Source organism: Arachis ipaensis, chromosome B2 (assembly GCF_059453495.1).
Source record: "Arachis ipaensis isolate K30076 ecotype BB chromosome B2, ASM5945349v1, whole genome shotgun sequence".
Classification (NCBI taxonomy): Eukaryota; Viridiplantae; Streptophyta; class Magnoliopsida; order Fabales; family Fabaceae; genus Arachis; species Arachis ipaensis.
The window spans coordinates 100,386,695-100,403,414 of NC_142437.1; the positions used below are offsets into that span (position 1 = coordinate 100,386,695).

At 34.6% G+C, this 16,720-nt stretch overlaps 1 non-coding gene across 1 annotated transcript; it reads left to right on the plus strand.

Moving 5' to 3' along the window:
* The first annotated feature begins 407 nt into the window (after nucleotides 1-407).
* LOC148575007 (small nucleolar RNA R71) lies at nucleotides 408-515 on the plus strand. Its single transcript, XR_015905734.1, has one exon. It is a non-coding gene; the product is annotated as a small nucleolar RNA R71 (small nucleolar RNA).
* Nucleotides 516-16,720: the final 16,205 nt, after the last annotated feature.

Genomic DNA, 16,720 nt, shown 5'->3' on the forward strand with positions numbered 1-16,720 from the left:
GTGTTTCCATAAGGTTCACCTAAGTAATTTACCTCTGCTATTGCAGGGTTCTCAGGATCATAGGCTTCTTCTTCAGAAGATGCCTCTTGAGTACTGTTGGATGCAGCTTGCATTCCATGCAGACTCTGAGAAATCATATTGACTTGCTGAGTCAATATTTTGTTCTGAGCCAATATGGCATTCAGAGTATCAACTTCAAGAACTCCCTTCTTCATAGGCGTCCCATTACTCACAGAATTCCTTTCAGAAGTGTACATGAACTAGTTATTAGCAACCATGTCAATGAGTTCTTGAGCTTCTGCAGGCGTTTTCTTTAGGTGAATGGATCCACCTGCAGAAGTGTCCAGTGACATTTTTGATAGCTCAGATAAACCATCATAGAATATATCCAGGATGGTCCATTCTGAAAGCATGTCAGAAGGACACTTTTTGGTCAACTGTTTGTATCTTTCCCAAGCTTCATAGAGGGATTCACCTTCTTTCTGTCTGAAGGTTTGAACATCAGCTCTAAGCTTGCTCAGCTTTTGAGGAGGAAAGTACTTGGCTAAGAAAGCCGTGACCAGCTTATCCCAAGAGTTCATGCTGTCTTTGGGTTGAGACTCCAACCATAATCTAGCTCTGTCTCTTACAGCAAAAGGGAAAAGCATGAGCCTGTAGACTTCAGGATCTACTCCATTAGTCTTAACAGTATCACATATCTACAAGAATTCAGTTAAGAACTGAAAAGGATCTTCAGATGGAAGTCCATGAAACTTGCAGTTCTGCTGCATCAGAGAAACTAATTGAGGTTTCAGCTCAAAGTTGTTTGCTCCAATGGCAGGAATGGAGATGCTTCTTCCATGTAAATTGGAATTAGGTGCAGTAAAGTCACCAAGCATCTTCCTTACATTATTATTATTTTCGGCTGCCATCTCCTCTGCCTGTTCAAAAATTTCTGAAAGGTTATCTCTGGATTGTTGTATTTTAGCTTCTCTTAATTTTCTCTTCAGAGTCCTTTCAGGTTCTGGATCTGCTTCCACAAGAATGTTCTTATCCTTGCTCCTGCTCATATGACAAAGAAGAAGGCACAGAAAAATAATAATAATAATAGAGATCCTTTATACCACAATATAGAGATCCCTGTGTGAGTAGAAGAAGAGAAGAAAAGAAAATCTGAACTCAGAGAGAGAGGGGGTTCGGATTTTTGGTGAGTTGAAGGAAAGATGTTAGTATATCAATAAACAAATAGAAGAAGATGAGAGGGGGAAGTGAATTTTCGAAAACAATTTTTGAAAATGAGTTAGTGATTTTCGAAAATAGTTTTTGAAAAAGGTTAGTATTTTTTTTCGAAATTTTTTTTTAAATCAAAAATAAAAATAATTAGTTAATAAAAAAGAAATTTTTGAAAAAGAGGGAAGATATTTTCGAAAATTGGAGAGAGAGAGTTAGTTAGGTAGTTTTGAAAAGGTTAAGAAACAAACAAAAAGTTAGTTAGTTAGTTGAAACAAATTTTGAAAAGATAAGAAGTTAGGAAGTTAGAAAAGATATTTTGAAATCAATTTTTTGAAAAAGATAAGATGAGAAGATATTTTTGAAAAGATATGATAGAAATTAGTTTTTGAAAAAGATTTGATTTTTAAAATCACAATTAATGACTTGATTCACAAGAAATCACAAGATATGATTCTAGAACTTAAAGTTTGAATCTTTCTTAACAAGCAAGTAACAAACTTCAAATTTTTGAATCAAAACATTAATTGATTAGTTATTTTCGAAAATTTTATATAAAAATAAGAAAAAGATTTTTGGAATTTTCGAAAATAACTAAGAAATTTGAAAAAGATTTGATTTTTGAAAAAGATTTTGAAAAAGATAAGATTTTCAAATTGAAAATTTGATTTGACTCATAAGAAACAACTTTGATTTTTAAAAATTTTTGAAAAAGTCAACTCAATTTTCGAATTTGATGAGAGAAAAAGGGAAAGATATTTTTTTGATTTTTTGAATTTTTATGAAAACATGAAAATTATGCAATGCATGAAATTTTTAGATCAAAACATGAATGTATGCAAGAATGCCATGAATGTCAAGATGAACACCAAGAACACTTTGAATGTCAAGATGAACATCATAGACACAATTTTGAAAAAATTTTTAATGCAAAGAAAACATGCAAGACACCAAACTTAGAATTCTTTAATGCTTACGCACTAAGAATTCAAGAATGCATATGATAAACATGAAAGGACACAAAACAAAAAATCATCAAGATCAAACAAGAAGACTTACCAAGAACAACTTGAAGATCATGAAGAACACCATGAATGCATGAAATTTTCGAAAAAATGCAAGATGCACATGCAATTGACACCAAACTTATAACATGACTCAAGACTCAAACAAGAACACAAAAAATATTTTTTTGATTTTTATGATTTTCTAATTTTTTTGGATTTTTTTGTATAATTTTTTTGAAAACATTTGGGAAAAAGGAAGTAATGAATTCATAGTCCTCAATCAAAATCCTGGGAATTAGACATGGCTTCATGGCCAGTCAAGCTCTAAAACATGTTATATGAAACACTAGAATTCATTCTTAAAATTTTTGAAGAAAAATATATTTTTGAAAACATTTTTTTTTTCGAAAACAGGTGAGAAGATTTTTGAAAGATTTTTGAAAAATTTTTGAAAATAAAACAAAAAGAAAATTACCTAATCTGAGCAACAAGATGAACCGTCAGTTGTCCAAACTCGAACAATCCCCGGCAACGGCGCCAAAAACTTGGTGCACGAAATTGTGATCTCCAGGCTCAAACAAATCCTGGTAATGGCTCCAAAGCTTGGTGCTCTGATCTTAATTCATAATTGTCACAACTTCGATACAACTAACCAGCAAGTGCACTGGGTCGTCCAAGTAATACCTTACGTGAGTAAGGGTCGAATCCCACAGAGATTGTTGGTATGAAGCAAGCTATGGTCACCTTGTAAATCTCAGTCAGGCGGATATAAAACAGTTATGTGGTTTTCGAATATTAATAATAAAATAGGGATAGAGGTACTTATGTAAATCGTTGGTAGGAATTTCAGATAAGCGAATGGAGATGCTTTTCGTTCCTCTGAACCTCTGCTTTCCTGCTATCTTCATCCAATCAGTCTTACTCCTTTCCATGGCTGGCTTTATGTGATACATCACCACTGTCAATGGCTACTTTTGGTCATCTCTCGGGAAAATGATCCAATGCCCTGTCACGGCACGGCTAATCGTCTGGAGGCATCACCCTTGTCAATGGCTTCATCTTATCCTCTCAGTGAATAATATGCTCACGCACCCTGTCACGGCACGGCTATTCATCTGTCGGTTCTCGATCATGCTGGAATAGGATTTACTATCCTTTTGCGTCTGTCACTAACGCCCTGCAATCGCGAGTTAGGAGCTCGTCACAGTCATTCAATCATTGAATCCTACTCGGAATACCACAGACAAGGTTTAGACTTTTCGGATTCTCTTGAATGCCGCCATCATTCTAGCTTACGCCACGAAGATTCTGATTAAGAGATCTAAGAGATATTCATTCTAGCTTAATTCATGTAGAACAGAAGTGTTTGTCAGACACGCGTTCATAAAGGAGAAGGATGATGAGCGTCACACATAATCATCACCTTCATCACGTTCTTGGGTGCGAATGGATATCTTAGAAGAGAAGTAAGAAGAGTTGAATAGAAAACAGTAGTACTTTGCATTAATCTTTGAGGAACAGCAGAGCTCCACACCTTAATCTATGGAGTGTAGAAACTCTACCGTATGAAAATACATAAGTGAAGGTCCAGGCATGGCCGTGTGGCCAGCCCCTATGGTCTAAGAACAATGCGTTCAAAGATGCCTAATACAATAGTAAGAGGTCCTATTTATAATAAACTAGCTACTAGGGTTTACATGAGTAAGTATTTGATGTATAAATCCACTTTCGGGGCCCACTTGGTGTGTGTTTGGGTTGAGCTTAAGTGTTGCACGTGCAGAGACCATTTGTGGAGTTGAACGCCAGTTTTTGTGCCAGTTTGGGCGTTCAACTCTGGTTTTGTATCCTTTTCTGGCGCTGGACGCCAGATTTGGGCAGAAGGCTGGCGTTGAACGCCAGTTTACGTCGTCAATTCTTGGCCAAAGTATGGACTATTATACATTGCTGGAAAGCCCTGGATGTCTACTTTCCAACGCAATTGGAAGCGCGCCATTTTGAGTTCTGTAGCTCCAGAAAATCCACTTTGAGTGCAGGGAGGTCAGAATCCAACAGCATCAGCAGTCCTTTTTCAACCTCTGAATCTGATTTTTGCTCAAGTCCCTCAATTTCAGCCAGAAAATACCTGAAATCACGGTAAAACACACAAACTCATAGTAAAGTCCAGAAATGTGAATTTAACATAAAAACTAATGAAAACATCCCTAAAAGTAGCTAGATCCTACTAAAAACATACTAAAAACAGTGTCAAAAAGCTTATAAATTATCCGCTCATCAGTGTGGCACGCCCTCATCATGGTATTACACACCAAGCTTTGTGTCTGCCAGGGAGTTGCATGCCCTCCATGGTGTAAGAACCGGAGTTTTCACATAACATCGCTTCAATAAAATAATAATTTAATTATCCCGAATAGGTTCGAAAATATAGAAATGTTTTTTTTTTAAATATAAAGATGAAATTTGATTTCAATGAATTTTTCTAAATTGGAAAATGTATCTTTTGCGGAAAATTTTTATAAAAATGCGTACCGGTGCTTAAGCAGGCAATACCGGCTATAGTCTGTCCGGTACTGCGTATTTTAAAAAATTGAATTTATTATTTTGAAAAGACGAAAATAATTTATAATCGAAAACCGGGCGCTAATCTTAAAAGTCATGGCCCAAAGTGGGCCAAACGGACCTAAAACGCTAACGGGTTAGACCGGACCCAAATCGGGTCCAAGGCCCAACATATATATGTATGTTTAATGACCTTTTAGCTCAATTTTGCCCTAAAACAAAGAAAGGGGCACTGATTGAGAAGAGAGGAGAGGTGAGGGTTTGGTCACTATTCACAACAACCTTCCGGTGACCATAACTTGAGCTCCGGTGCACCGATTGACAAGCCATTTGCGGCCACGCAAAACTCTTGTCGAGCTCTTTGTTTCTAGCTAAGCTTTGTTGGTAAGAAATTGAAACTCAAGCTCCAGTTTCCAGCCCTAATAATTCTGCATTTTTGGGTTTGATTTTTGAGTAAGTTTTGTGATTTTATTTGTTTAGGGGTGATCTAACATTGGAATATTGTTGAGTTTTGCCCCTAATCTCTTTGGGTAAGGTAATGTTTCGTTAAACCCTTGTGTTTAGTTATTTTTGTGAACCCTAGGTTTGATGTGATATGTTGTATGATGTTAGATTGAGTTTTGGAGTTTGTTGGAGTGACGCTTGGTGGTTTTGAGCTTGGTGTTTTGAGTTATGTGAGAAATGGCCAATGTATGGTTTCAGTTTCCTTTATGTAATATATAATATTTCTGGACAGTTAGGCTAGTAGACCTTAGGATAGGATTGAATTGATTGTTGAAATTGTGGATTGATGATGTATGATGATTTTGACGAATATGATGATTTTGATGATATTATGATGTTATTATTAATGAATGATGTTGAGGATTGATATTGGTGTTGAATTATGTAACTTATGAGCATTGTAGATGTCATAGGATGGATGAGGTTTATGAATGGTTAAATTGTGCAAATTGGTTAATATTGATATTTTGATTTGGAAGTTGGGAATTGTGTTGGAATTTTGGTGGGAAGAGTTGGAAGAGAATGAGTGTAATAGGTGTTGAAATTGATGGAAATGCTATGAAATGGTGAATTTATGTAGGAGGTAGTGTTTTATGATGTTTTTATATGTTTTGAGTTGTTTTGGTTTTGGAAAACTAGAGAATTGTCACTTTTGGTAAAAACCAGTTTTTGGTAAACTTTGACGGATCATATCTTGAGCCTCTGTTTTCGAAATTGATTGAAATTTATCTCCAACTAAAGTTCATTTAAAGATCTTTAAATTGGTATAAAGTTTGATGAAAATAGATTTTTGGAGAGAAAGTTATGAACGTTTGAAGTTTGGTGTTCAAAACTGATTTCTGCAACTTTATAGAATTTTGCAATTCTGAGAAGGTATGCGTATGCGAGCACCCTATACGCGAGCGTACCATTCTGTTTGGCACCTATGTGTACGCGAAATCTTGTATGCGTATGCGAGATGGGCAAAATTTTAAGTATGCGTATGCATACATTTGGCATGCGTACGCATACACCCTATTTTGCTGAAAAATGGTTTTTCTTCACTTTTCAAGGGTTTTCTAGCTTTCCAAACTTCATTATCTACTATTTAAGATTGCTAACTAGTAATGAGACATTAAGACTAATAGAGATAGGTTAGTGAGCTAAATTGGTAACTTTCTGTATGAGTTTAGAAGACGGCGACTTAGGTTTCTGAAGTTGTGGGTGAACTAGCGAAGTGTTTTATTGGCAATGGCTTGAGAACTTGTGAATGGATGGTAACTTGTGGAATTAAGAACTGATGATGGTTATGATGAGCTTGATGGATATTGAAGGAGAGTGTTCCAGACACTATATCCTTGGAATGTTGAGACTTGAGGATTGAAAGTGGATTGAGATGAGAAAATGGTGATGACTAATGATGATTTGAGGTTGATGGACTTGTTGGATGTTGAAAGTGTGCTAGGCACTATATCCCTGGAATGATTTATGATGAAACAGATGTTGTTGTTGTTGTTTTCCTTCTCCGCCGCAAGAGTGTGCCAGGCACTATATCCTCAGAACAATACAAAAGCGTGCCAAGTGCTATATCCTCAGATGTGGCAGAAAGGTGACATCCGAAAGGATGTGTTGGGTTGGTATTCATGAACCAACAAGTGATATCACGAGCCAATAGGACAGGCATTCATCATATGCATCTTCTACCTATTTAATTGCTTTGCTTAATTTCTGTTATGTCTAAATGAATTACATGTTTACTTGCTAATTGTTCTATTTGTTGTACATGTATCTTACTTGTACTTTACTTGTTTGCATTACTTGTGTTTTATGCTGGGATTGAGGGGCTCGGTAGGCGGTGGCGATGGGATCGCACGGAGGTTAGGTTGGCAAAGGCTGTGGGATACAACGGTGTGATTAGTATTAGTTAGAAATCCCCTAAGTTTAGATAACCCTGTTTACGGTTTATGGTTTAAGTTATTTATTTTTGTTAAGCTTGAATATCAATTTTCGATGTGAAGTTCAAGGATTGCCTTTGGCATCCCGGAACCTTACATCTTATATATGGCATTGTTACCATACTGAGAACCTCTAGTTCTCATACCATATATTGTTGTTGTTTTTCAGATGCAGGTCGCAACCCACCTCGGTGAGTTTGCGGATGGTGACAGAGCGGAGGATCTTTTGTTGTCTCTGTATTTTGATTATTTGTTGTAGTATTTTCTCTCACATTTTTATTTTAGACTTTATGGCCTTAGAGGCTTGAATTGAGAGATAAATTGTATAAGCTGTTTTAAATTTCCAAAACTCTTTTGTATTTCAGCTTGATTAGCCGGCCTAAATTATGCAGGCTGTGACTAGTCCTCTTTTTCGGTACACCTTACTTATACATATACATCTTTTTTAATTTAATTATTACCTTGTGTATCCTGGAGCTAGCTACAAGGTTCTATATATATATATATATGTCTTATTCTGTCCGTGCCTAAGCGTTTTAGTTTTTGTGTGTGAACGCTTCACGTATTGTAATTCCGCTTTATGCGACTTTGAGCTTTATTCTTTCATCGGGCTTCTAGTATTACTATTTCTTTCTATATATATTATCGTGACACATATATTACTATATGAGCCTTAAAATTATCGTGACACCTTGTTATCCTTCGCTTTACGGGGTGACGTAAGGCTTAGGCTAACGGGGTATTACACTTGGCATGGCACGCTAGCTTTGCTTCCCTCCAAGGGTGTTGCACGCCCCTCTTATGGTGTTGCATGCCACTCTAGCTTCAATGCAAGGCATTGCACGTCTTATGTATGGCGTTGCATGCCCCTGCTTCTTGCTATAGGGCATTAAACACCCTACCCCTGGTGTTAAATGCCTAGCTTGCTACATGGTTTGCATGATTCCGAATGATACATACTTGTCTTGCATGCTTTTCCCCATGGCCTTGCCCTTTGATTATGCTTCACTTGCTACTTGATTTTCCTTTCTTAATCCTGTATTATCTTGAAAAACACTTAGAGAACACCTTAGTAGCAAATGATACTTAAAAGTGATTAAATTAGAAGAAGAAACTGTGATTAAACTTACGAAAATAAGATAATAATGCAAGAAAAACTACTAAAGATGCGAATGCATCATGTTTCTGAATGTGCTAGAATTTAGCTTCTTTTTCGAATTTGGACAATGTAAGTTAACTTTAAAATTGGAGATGGCACTTTTTCATTGTATAAACTTGCTTTCTATTATGGTTCTGGTACTTTATTAGATGGTTTATATCGTTTCAATCTTGATGTTAGTTTTATTGAATTCCTATTTAATCTTGAGAACAATACCAGTAGTTAATGTGATGCACTTATTAAAAATTCTTCTTTCTTATAGCATAAAAGATTTGGTCATATATCCAAAGAAAGGATGTTAAGGTTAATGAAAAATAAGATTTTACCTAAATTAAATTTTTCTAATTGGAATGTATGTGTAGATTGCATTAAAAGAAAGCAAACCAAAATCATGCCACAAGAAGCAGCCAACTGCTTTAGTTGATACACACTACTCTTTATGGTCTATTTGATCTTCCTTCTTGGGATGGTGAAAAGTATTTTATCACTTTATTGATGACTTCTCTTGGTATTATTATTATTATTTATATCTTTTGCATGAAAAGTTTCAATATGTGAATGTTCTTGAAATATTCATGAATGAGGTAGACATGAAATTAGATAGAAAAATAAAGGTTGTGAGGTCCGATAGAGGTGGAGAATATTATGAAAAATTTACTGAAAATGGACAATGTCAAGGTCCATTTGCAAAGCTTCTTGAAAGTCGACGCATATGTGCACAGTATACAATGTCTGGTACACCAAAGCAAAATGGTGTAGCTAAAATGCGAAATTGTACTCTTATGAAAATGGTTAAGAGCATAATAAATTATAGCAATTTATCTTTATCCTTATGGATGTATGCATTAAAATTTGCCGTGTATCTACTGAATAGGGTTCCTGGTAAAGCAGTTCTTAAGACACATATGAACTATGGACAGGAAAGAAACCCAGCTTAAGGCATCTTTATGTTTGGGGCTGTCCAACATAAGTAAGAGCATATAATCCATATGAAAAAAGCCTGATGCAAGAACTATTAGTGGTTACCTTCATCGGCTATCCGGATAAATCAAAAGGGTACATATTTTATTGTCCTAATCACAGTATGAGAATAATTAAATCTGAAAATGCTAGGTTTCTTGAAAATGGTAATTTAGTGGGAGTGAGAAATCACGAAAGGTGGATATTCGAGTGAACCATATAATAACTCCTACACATAATAGTTCTTCTCAAGTTGTTGTTCATATTGTTGTGTCACAACCACATAACATGCCAAGACAATAATATAATATTCGAAACCCCACTAGATGAACATATAAATGTTAAGCCTAATAATGATGTACAAGTCCAAAATAAATAAGTGATAGATAAACCACAAGAAATATTAAGAATGTCAGTAAGGCAAAAAAGACTAACAATTTTAGATGATTTTATGGTTTATTCACTTGAGAAAGAGTGTGACTTAAGCATTGATAAGGATCCATTATCTTTTAAGCAAGCCATAAAATCTCACAATCCTGAAAAATAGTTTAATGCTATGAAAGAAGAGTTGAAATCAATGGATGACAATAAAGTTTGAGATCTAGTCAAGTTCTCTAAAGGTTTAAAATGAATTGGTTGTAAATAGGTATTTAAGGTCAAACATGACTCACAAGGCAATACTAAAAGGTATAAGGCTAGACTTGTTACCAAATGTTACACTCAAAAGAATGGCATTGACTACAAAGAAACCTTTTCACCAGTTTCAAAGAATAATTTTTTTAGAATGGTTATGGCTTTGGTAGCTCATTATGATTTAGAGCTTTATCAAATGGATGTAAAGACCGCCTTTCTCAATGGTGACTTAGAAGAAGTGGTTTATATGGACCAACCTCAAAGATTCCTAACCACATGAAAAGAAAATTTGGTGTGTAAATTGAACAGGTCAAGATATGAACTGAAATAAGCTTTTAGATAGTGGTTTATCAAATTTAATAATACCATTTTGTCATATGATTTTGTCGAGAACACTATTGATAGGTGTATCTACATGAAAATCAGTAGGAGCAAGTTTATTATATTGGTCATATATGTTAATGGTATACTTCTTGCTGCTAATGATGTTAGTTTGTTATATGATGTAAAGACTTTCTCTCTAATAAGTTTGAAATAAAAGATATGGGTGGTGCGTCCTATGTAATAGGAATAGAAATATTCCATGATAGATCACAAGGTACAATAGGATTGTCACAGAAAGGTTATATAAAAAAGGTATTAAATAGGTTTAAAATGAAAAGTTGTTCTGCATGAATAGTTCCAATTTAGAAAGGAGATAAGTTTAGTTAAATGCAATGTCCCAAGAATGAATTGGAACGAAAAACAATGGAGTCTATTTCTTATACTTCAGTGGTTGGAAGTTTGATGTATATTTAGACATGCACTAAACAAGTATCAGTTTTCTGTTAGGATATTGAGTCGATATCAAAGTAATCCTAGAATACACCACTGGAAAGTTGCAAAGAAAGTCGTTAGGTATTTACAAGCCACCAACGAACACATGCTCACTTATAGAAAATCAGATGGCCTTGAAGTAGTTGGCTACTAAGATTCAGATTATGCTGAATGCATAGACTCGAGAAAATCAACTTTCAGTTGTTTTTATATTGGATGGAGGAGCTATTTCATGGAAAAGAGTCTATCATTGCTACTTCCACTGTGGAGTAAGAATTTGTGGCATGCTTTGAAACCATAGTTCAAGCATTGTGGTTGTGGAATTTTATATCAAGGCTTAGTATCATTAAAAGTATAGCTAAGCCACTAAAACTTTATTGCGATAATTGTGCAACTATTTTTTATTCTAAGAATGACAAGTACTCTAAAAGTGCAAAACACATGGATTTAAAGTACTTGACAGTTAAGAAGAAGTGCACAAACAAAAGTATCTATTGATCATATTGGTACTAATATGATGATAGCGAATCCATTAACTAAGGGATTGTCACCCAAAATTTTTTTTGGTCATGTAATACAAATGGGCATAATTGATAAGTCATTGTTATCATAAAAGTATAATATGTATGCATATATGTTTTACTTATTTTGTTATGACATTTGTGAATTCAATTAAAGTTATATTTCTACTTACTTACTGGTTATCATGTTATAGTAATTACATATAATGTTTAGAATGATAGTATATTACTATATATCTCCTTGTATAAAATTTGAGTTGAGTTGATCTTCTGATACATGAAAAGAACCATGTAACTGATAGACAGCTACCGCTATGATCCAATTAATTCAATTCAAGTAAGGGTGACGATTTGATTATTTCAACATAAATGTCTCTGTTCAACAACAATAAATTTTCTCTGTGCCATCCATGAGGAAGTGAAAAGATAGAAGGACAATAGGGAAAAAGCACCCAAGAATAGGAACTTATTGGGAGATTACAAAATAGCTCAATTAGTTATTAAAGCATGGTGTGCCCATAATACAAAGGTCAACAGTGGAAGCGTGGTGTGCCCATAACCCACAGATCCCTGAATTAGAACTAGGTTCTGACATCAAAAAACAACCATAAGCCAAGAACAACATCTGAAAACTTTGACATGGATCTGGGTATATTTTGAGTTATGTTCTTATGATGTGATAATCATAAATTTCAAGATTTTCTATACTATTAGAAATAGTTTCTGAACTGATTGTAAAACAAAAAACTAACATAAGGTGGAAATAGGTCAACTACCTATGAGAGATTTATACTTTGTTCTAAATTCATTTTAGTTTAATTTGCTTTAAAAAAAAGATAACAAAAGTATAGGTAACTAAAGGTGCAGCCAACTGCAGCTTTCTTCAGTCAACAAGTCATAAACCTAAAAAAAAACTACTTTTGCGCTCAAAAGAAAAAAAACATCCGCCTAAACACTCCAACCCATAATGCTCTGGGATTGTGATCTCCCTTTCTACCGCTGCCGACTCTCTGCACAGCCGACTCCTCTTGGTCCTTTGCCAGTCGTCGTGCTGCTGTACACCCATGCCTCCTCTTCTAAACGCTTCTTACCGCTACATCGCCTCCCCTTTCGTACTGTCGACCTCTCCGTGTCTGTCACCGGTTGTCGTGCAGCTGCACACCCGCACCTCCTTCCAAACGCTTTTCACCATGACGCCCATCTCCTCATGCAAGAATGCCGCAACCACCCCCTCCAACTCCTCGCAAGATCTTCTTCTTCTTCTTCTTCTTCTTCTTCTTATTCTACTACTACTAGTTTCGGATGATTTTTTTACTAGTTTTGGATTTTTTTTCTCCTAAGTTTCAGATGTTTCTTTTTCTTATATTTTGGATGTTTCTCATTTTTGGGTTTTGAATTACTTTTTTAATAGTTTTAGATTTTTTCTTAATCTTCAGATGTTCTTTTTCTAATAATTTTGGATGTCTCGTTTTCTTAGCTTTTGAATTTTTTTAAATGATTTTGGATATTTTATTTTTCTTAGGTTTTGGATGTTTATTTTTGTTACATTTCAGATGTTTCTTTTTAGATTTTGGATATTCTTTTTATAACGGTGTTCTTTTTCTTGTAGGTTTTGGATGTTTTTTTTACTTGTTTTGGATGTTTCTTTTTTCCAAGTTTTGGATGTGTCTTTTTGATATGTTTTAGATATTTTTATATATGTCTTCTTTTTAGGTTTTGGATAAATTTTTAAATATTTTTAGATGTTTTTTTCTTAGTTTTTGAATGTTCTTTTTTCAATATTTTTTATGTCTCATTTTGTTAGGTTTTGAATTTTTTTAAATGATTTTGGATATCTCTTTTCTATTAAGTTTTAGATTTTTTTGTTACATTTCATATTTTCTTTACAATGATTTTGGATGTTTCTTTTTATTTGATTTTGGATGTTTCTCAATTCTCATGATAATTGAATTCATGTTCCCTTCAAAGAGAAAATTCAAAAAAAAAAAGTTGCTAGTTATCTGTAGTTGGCTGTATCCATTGTTGGTTACCTAGCAGAGTAGACAAAGATAAGTCAAAGTTTGAATGATTTTTCTTACAATTCTTCTAGGTAAACAATTAAGGGTATAACCAACTACAGCCAACTAGTGGGAAAAATGCCCAATACGAAAAAAATAGCACCCAAAGAGTCAATTTAATTTCACTCTCATGCCATTCATGGTAAACAGTAAGAAAAACAACCACACAAATTCTTATCCCTCTCTCTCACTAGCTGTATGTCGTGTCGTCCAGCCGTCTAGTGTATCCACATCTGCGCCACTACCGATTCTGCTCACCAACACCGGACAACCTCATTCTACCACTGGCCACTGCAACACCTCCATCGCGAATGCCACACACGTTTGGACGTAGGAAGACCGTTGATCACACCTCTGCGATGCGCAAGTGAGGCTGACACTCAAATCGCCACCAACCACGTCGTGCTCTGCGCCCATGAACGACGAAAGACGCCGTGCCCCGCCACATCCAAATGCACCAAGGTCGTTGTTTTTCCCTTTTCTTTTTCTTTCCTAAAATTTTGTGTTTGTAGGGAAAGGGATATCTTTGATCTTGTTATCATGAATTTTGGGTGATAATTTGGAGTGCATTTTTTATGCTTCATTATGTGTAAATGCATTATCCTTGCAATAGATTTGGATATTTTTTTGTAACAAAATTTGATGTTCATCTGAGTCATTTTGGATGTGTCTTTCGTAGAAATTAGATATTTATTTCAATAAGGATTGAGAGTTTTTTTTTTTCGTATAGGTAATTGTTATTTGAATTAAACTTTTTTTGGTTAAAAATTAGATGTTCATGTCAGGGATTATAGGGATGTTTGTTATGAAGTATTAAGATGTTTCCTTCTTTCCGAATTCGCTTTATTTCTTGATATGCAAAATTGCACGTTCAACTCAAGTGGGTTCTGGATGGTTCTTTTGTAGTAATTGGATTTTTCTTTTTGCGATGATTAACAATTTTTTCGTGTTTTTGATGTGCAAATTAACCTAATTTTTTTTAGATTGGAGGTGTTTCTCAGGGAATTATGGATGTTTCTTTTTTATAATATTTCAGTGGTATTTTATTTAACATTCTTGATTCGCTAATTAAACTATTTTAGTTAAAAGTTGGATCCATTTCAAGGGTAATATTTTTCTTTTATAGTCATTCATTATTTTTTTAAATACTACTTAGCATGTATATTTTTTAATATTTTTTTATATATATTTGATCTTGTTGACAAGAGTTTAGTTATTTTAAAAAAAAAATTGGACTTTTCCATGAGGGAGTACATAGATGTTTGTTTTGAAGTATTAGACTTTGCTCATGTTTTTAGCGTTCTTGATTTGGGAGACTAAACTTTTAAATGTTAAAAGTTAAATATTTATCTCAAGTAATTTTTTTTCGTGTTTGTGATAGTAAATTAAAAATTTTCTTGTTATAGACTTAACGTGCAACTCAGGAGATTATGGATGTTTCTTTTGTGTTTCTAACTTTAGTAACAAACTCTACTCTCTTGGTATAATTTGCATAAAATTCTTCTGTTCACTACAATGAATAAAAAAATATTCCTACGGTTGAAAATTTCTCATCATGAATAGCATTGTGGTCAGGCATCTGTAACACAATTCAAAGACAAAATTGAGTACTACCGAGACTTTACACCATTTTCAAGTGATTTTTCGTGTAAAGACAACAATAAATTAAAATACAAACTTTATCAGCCTCTCTTGTATCATTGTTGCCCGACTTAATAATGTTTATAACTTCCACCACGGGCATCATAATCAATTCATGATAAATAACCAATATTTTGAAAAAGAAACATTGAATATGTAATACAAAAAACATACACAAAATCTAATAGTCCATGAACATCTAAACTCATACTAAAAATATCCACCATAAAACAAAATGAAATAAATTAGCCTACTCAAAGAAAGAAAAAAGAACATCTAAACCATTTAAAAAAAACCATCCTGTGTGACATAAGAGACAAATCCGCATTCTAACACCCAATACATATCCTATTTCCGTCTATAAAAACAAATGCCTGCAACGTAAAACCTGAAAAAAATTATAGCCATAACTAACAAAAGCACACATCCATAAAAAATAACCCAAAAATGACCAACATCTTTTCACAATCCATTCGAAAAAAGTTTACAAAACATCCAATATACATAGAGAAAAAACATCCAAAATACAACGATAATAACATCCAAAAAATAATGGAATAAAATACATCCAACATGATTGCTACATTAAAACAGGATCAAAGTTATGCCTTTACCTCCAAACAAAAAATTTAAAAAAAAAAATAAAAGGAAAAAACGCCGACCTTGGTGCGTTTGGATGTGGTGGGCACGACGTCCTTCTTCGTCGTCCACCGGCGCGAAGCATGGCGTGGTTGATGGCGGTCTCATTTGCTAGTTAGCGGCAAAGCACGGAGTGGTTGGTCAGCATTCCTTTGTGTCCAAATGCATGTAGTAGAGGAGGATGAAAGGGAAGGTTTGCGATGGTGGCGTTACAGCGGCCACTAGCAGAAGGAAGTTGTGTGGCGTTGGTCAACAGCACTAGCAGCGGCGTGGCTATGGCAACACTCAACGACTGAACGGTGCTGCGTGTGGCTATGCAGAGAGGAATAACAGTTGGTGTGGTTATTTTTCTCACTGTGTACTATGAATAGGGATGAAAGTGAAATTAGATTGACTCTTTGGGTGTTGTTTTTATTTTTTTTTTCTTTGTTGCACATTTTTTTCCTAGTTGATTGCAATTGGCTGCATGACTAGTTGGCTATATATACTTTTTCTTTTTTAAGGTGACGTCTCTATTGACTACATTGCTAAGCTACTAACAAATTGTTATACTTTAGGGGCTAATTTAGTATGATTTCATCGGGTCTAGGGTCGAGTAAGAGTCTCAAAAATAGACCCGGTCATTATTTCGGGTCGGGTCCAGGCCATAGCTCGGGTCACCCGAACTCGGCCCGGTGGCCCGGTCATCATACACAATTAATATTTTGTGTTATTAGTGATGGATGATGGCTATTCTTATGTGGAATTTAAATATTGTAAACCTTAATATTTTGTGTTATTAGTCATTATAAAATTATAAGTTAATGTTTTATGTTTAAAGTGCATAAGACTTTAGACTAATGCATAAGATTGTGTTATTTGTATTGATTTAAATATTTGGTGTTATTAGACAATATTAGTATTGATTATGGTTTATCAATAAACATTAGCATGTCCTCATGCTAAGCTCAAGGAGACAAAAGGAATGAATGGGGAAAAGTAAAACGCATGAGATGCAACCTATGTAAGTGAATGCAACTATATGCTAAGATGTTTCTATCTACTTGGTTAAAAGTAAACAAGTTCTCCAAGACAAACATAAATC